Source organism: Theobroma cacao, chromosome 1 (genome assembly GCF_053813885.1).
Source record: "Theobroma cacao isolate CCN51 chromosome 1, ASM5381388v1, whole genome shotgun sequence".
NCBI classification, from domain to species: Eukaryota; Viridiplantae; Streptophyta; class Magnoliopsida; order Malvales; family Malvaceae; genus Theobroma; species Theobroma cacao.
In genome coordinates this window covers 18,903,053-18,908,221 of record NC_142639.1, presented here as the reverse complement: position 1 = coordinate 18,908,221, position 5,169 = coordinate 18,903,053, and positions in this window count along the sequence as shown.

Below are 5,169 nucleotides of genomic sequence, written 5' to 3'. Positions count from 1 at the left end.
TGGCTGTAGGTTTTGGACCAAATCACTCTAAATTTCTGCGCATTGTCTACTCTGTTTTTGTTCTTTGTTTTGAAAATTAGTTCTTTATCTTGCCAAGAGCTGATTTGTGCTATTCACTCCCCCTCTAGCACATATAATTGAGACCAAGATTCATAACCAAGTATTTATAAATAAAATGTAAATTCAGATATTAAACATTATCCCTAGCACATAATTCTTACATAATATTCATAAGGCCATACATCGGCCATCAAAGCATGTTCGTGGTTAGCAACCCTTAATACAAGTTCAAATGGCATAATGTGCCTACATACATAACTAAGCCAAAAGCAAAGTGGAAGCTCAAAAGAAATGTAGTGGAGTGGACATATCGAGTGGAGACCTATTGGATGTCAAAATTGGTCTATCACTGGATGACCTTTGCCATGTAGTCTTGTGGCCTATTTATCTACACATGGTACAAAAAATGGGTGAGTCATCTAGTACTTAGTAAGGCTCGTAGATAAATCAAAATCATATCTATAGAAACAAAAAATTATTGAAGGCATGACCAGTACAACCAAACATTCTAACAAACATCTCTAATGTTAAGGGAAATCATCATCCTTAAGGAGTCTCCATAGATATTGTAATACCCTGTACTTTGATATGGTGACTAATAAAGCTTATTGGATGCCAATTGAGGTTAATTATAATGTTTAAAAATGATGAAAGATGAAAGGAATAGTTTGGAATAAAGTATTCTGCACAAGAGGAAATAATAATAAAATAATGATATTTTTATCAAAGAAGAATTTGCAAGATAAAAAGTGATTCAGAAGTCAATTAAGGCATAATAAGGTATTTCGGGTATAAGGTGACAAGAGAAAAATTTTGGAATAAAATAATATTTTATTATTAAAATATTAATATTTTATTTAATGTCAAAAGTTTCCATGAAGAAGGAGTATATGGTCAATCTAAGTGGGGGAGAAGAAGAATGAGAGGATTTTTGGAGAAAAATGACGTTAATGGGGTCGCGTGTCTTTATTAAGTAAAGATAGCACGGGCAAATAAATATTTTAAATATTATGGGAACACCACGTTGGAGTAGAAACTTCATACTTTGTTTGTGCATGTGTAGGAGAAGGTAATAGAAGGAAATTGGAGTTAAATGAGTGTTGGGAGGGCTAAATTAAAATGGAAGGAAACAAAAAAGGGCAAAATTATAATTTTATGTGAAGTTTGGTCAAAGCTTCCAAAGGAAGCTTTGACTCTCATTTTTTTAGGCCAAGACCGACCTTATCCTTTCCCCCAGCAGATTTTTCTTCTTCTTCATCCATGCTCCACACCATTCTTGAAGCTTCCATGCCACTTTCTCTTTATCCACCATGAAATCAAGTTTTCTTCACTTTCCTTTCCATGTTTTCTTTTCCTTTCTTCTCCAAACTTCTTGAGCATTAAATTTACAGCCTTTAATCCCAATTTCCAGGACACTAAAACCCTAGGAGGAGAAGAAAGAAAAAGAGAGAAAGGAAGAAAAAGCTTGGTTTTGGTGATTCAAGCAAAGAACAATAAGAATTCTTGTTTTTGGCTTGAGTAATCTTTGAAATGAGTTAGTGACTTAGAGAAATGTCTTGTGACAGCACAGATTGGCTTGATTGGAGAAAAATTGGTAACATGTAAGCCAATAAACCCATGGGTACATGAAGGACTCAAAGTGGAAAAGGAAAACGATAAGCTTAACACTATGTTTTAAAGCCTACGGTTAGTTGAATATTGTGAGGAATTATGGTTGTTGAAAGGATTTATTTGCCTAAGCTAGTTGAAAATTGTTAAGATTGTATGGCATATTGTTTGGAACAAATAAAAAAGGAATATTGTGGATGGATGATTGAGAAACAAAGTATTGAAAGTTAGATAGATAACGATGTGAGCAAACTAGGAAATAATCGAGTGAAAGTGAGAATAATTGTTGCTGCCATATATGTGGATTATGTGTGGAAATATAAGATGGATTTGGGTGGAAATTATTTAGAAAGGTTGAAGTAGGCACGTGACATCATAAATAAGTTGCCGGTGATATAATCTAAGGAATTTTGTAAGCAATGGATGTAAGTAATTTTGGTAAAAATTTATTAAGATGTGAGTTAATTGAAGATGGTTTCATGATAGGATGAAAATATAAATTGGAGTAAGGACTAATTGATTGAAGTGCTGCTCGTATACGTATGTAATTAAATATATCGAGTTCATATTATTGCAAGAAAGTGCAAAGATAAAGTTAGAGAACTGTGGTGGCATGCGGGAGTAAATAACGAGTGACCGGCCAATGAAAATAGTTAGAGACACTTCCAAACAAATAATGACTTAAAATCTCATTGTTGCCAGGTGAGTGAACTTGCATTAAAATGTCTTAGGATATACACGTTTATGTTTGATTGAATCCTCTAAAACGTTTTATTGGTTTTTCTTCAAAAACTTGCACGGGAACAAGCCCTTATGAAATGTTTTTATGTTATGAAATGGATAGTCTAATGAATTCATATGTTTCGGTATAATGATATATATATATATATATACTATGTCATAAATGGTACCATTGTGTGACAAATGTAACCGTGCATGTGCGGAGTGGGCAATGCACATGCCGGTAATGATGCTGTCGTGTTAATTACAACCGTGCATGTGCAGAGTGGGCAGTGCACATGCCGGTAATGATGCTGTCGTGATAATTACAGTCGTGCATGTGTAGAGTGGGCAGTGCACATGCCGATAATGATGATGTTGTGATAATTACAATCATGCATGTGCGGGGTGGGTAGTGCACATGCCAGTAATGATGCTATCGTGATAATTACAACCATGCATGTGCGGAGTGGGTAGTGCTCATGTCGGTGATGATGTACATGAGTTGGATAAGGTGTGGTGGTATATTAATTGATATATGCTTAAGCATATGTATATGCAATAGAAAGATTATGATTATAATATGTGATTATATGGCATGATAAATCTTGAAAATTTCCCATTTACATGTGAATTGATTTTATTGCAACAAGAACATTATGTTTATACTGCCTTGCTTGGATGATTGGTAGAAATTTCCTCTCTTTCTGATTTCTTGTTAAATATGGTTCCTTCATTATGAAATGATTTAATAACCCGGGGTTGATGGAAGGATTTTAATAAGAACTTGAACTAGGTTGCACTGTTTTCGAACTTAAGTGCATCATGATTTCTAAATCATTCCTTGTTTCTATGTTCACTCACTGAGTTTATACTCATGTTTTCAACTACATATTTTCAAATTCAGGGGTGGTTGAGACGTAGATTGAGGTGTCCGCGTACTCCCATCTTTTGGGTAGGTAATTTGACATTCTGTAGTCATAACTCCCATCCAAAGTCACTCCGCTGACAGTCAAGTTCTAATTACGTGTATATGACTATTTGCTGTGAAATGATGAGATTCACTTGTCAAATTATATGTATATATATAATGGTTGATGATGCCATTATGAATACATGACTGGGTTTTATGAGTTGTTTTCAAAGGACTTGTAATTGAGCATTATGAATTTCATATTCTAAAGGAATATGGATTTACGTATAAGATCATGTAAGTAGGCTTGCTTGGGCTTGGTGGGTTGAGCCCATTGGTCCTTTGAGCCGGTCATGGCCAGGAAATTGGGCTATGATAGATATCATACATATCACTGGGCTTATCCTCACAACCATTCAAAGTTATTCCCCACGACACACTCTAGTCTTTAGAGTATCATATAAAATTTAGAGCAAAATTGTCTAAACTTATCAGAGGTTATATTATGTCGTACATAAATATAATCATAATCATAAAGTGGTTTTCCCTCGAGCATCATGAAATCACTCACTGTGGTTAATTGGTGGAGTCAAATCACATTCATGACAAAGCCACTGGTGGAGAAACAAATCACGTGCATGCCGAAGCAATGAGTGGAGAATTAGAGTCATCGTCTGGAGTATTTTCCCAACGGACGACATCGCTCATGTATTTTCAGACTAGTGGCATCAAAGCACTACAGGTGGGAATCAGAGGCGAAACTAATACCGCCGTCTTTGCTTACCACCATCCCTACAGGCACATAACAAGTTATAGGGAGAAAGGACTCCAATCAACCTCAAATCAACTCAATATCTGGAATTCATCCCTCAAACGTAATACAAATCCACAAATAAAGCCATCATGCCTTTGACATTCCATGTGTCCACATCAAATCATGAATCATACTTTACGAGCTTTAAATCATTTATAAGCTCAATTTCATTTTAAATGCCTCTATGTCTCTAAGGCATCAACTGGTCAAATACTTTGAGAATCATTCATTTAGGATAATTTACTCCTAAATGTTCATTATATCCTCTAGACTTCCTAGTCTAGGCTCACATAATCAACATAGGCCACAAAGTAGCTTGTTCAAAGCACGAACATCATAGTACATATAACCACACACACACACATATATATATATATATATACGTATTCACATATATGATTGTTTTCTAGCCTAGGCATGTTCATCTAGGCTTACATACAAAATCTAGTACCAATGTAGTGCATCTATCATGTGTCATGCATCTCATGCAATTTAAATTAATCCACTTACAGTGACAAATTGAAGGCATTCCACAACTAAGCTCAACTTTAGCATCCAATTGTGTTCTAGCTCGCCAACTTGGTTGAATAGCTCAATTTTCCCTTTAAGACACATCAGACATCAAAATATAATTAAATTCTCGACTTTTGAAAATACCTAGATTTTTTTAAAATAACTTAATTCTTAGCAATCCAACATTCAAGCTCAAATCCTTCAATAATGAGCTAAACCCATACCTTAGAAGCTGGATTACATGAATTTAAACTCCAAATTCTAGCAAAATCTAGGCAGATACACTAAAGTTGGAAAAATTGGATTTTTAGGTTATTAATTAATTAAATTGAAAACAAATAAGTAAAAAGGTGTAATCTTACCTCAATAATGTATTCTCAAGCTTTGATTAGCTCCAAATTGCTCTAAAAATCCATTTGGGGCTTAGGGTTTTAAATGGGTCAAGAGACAAAGAAAGAAAGAGTTAGGGTTTTTACTTAAATGGGTGGATAGCCTGAAACCCCTTTTGTCACAGCCCAAAACTCAGGCCATGATTGGTGCA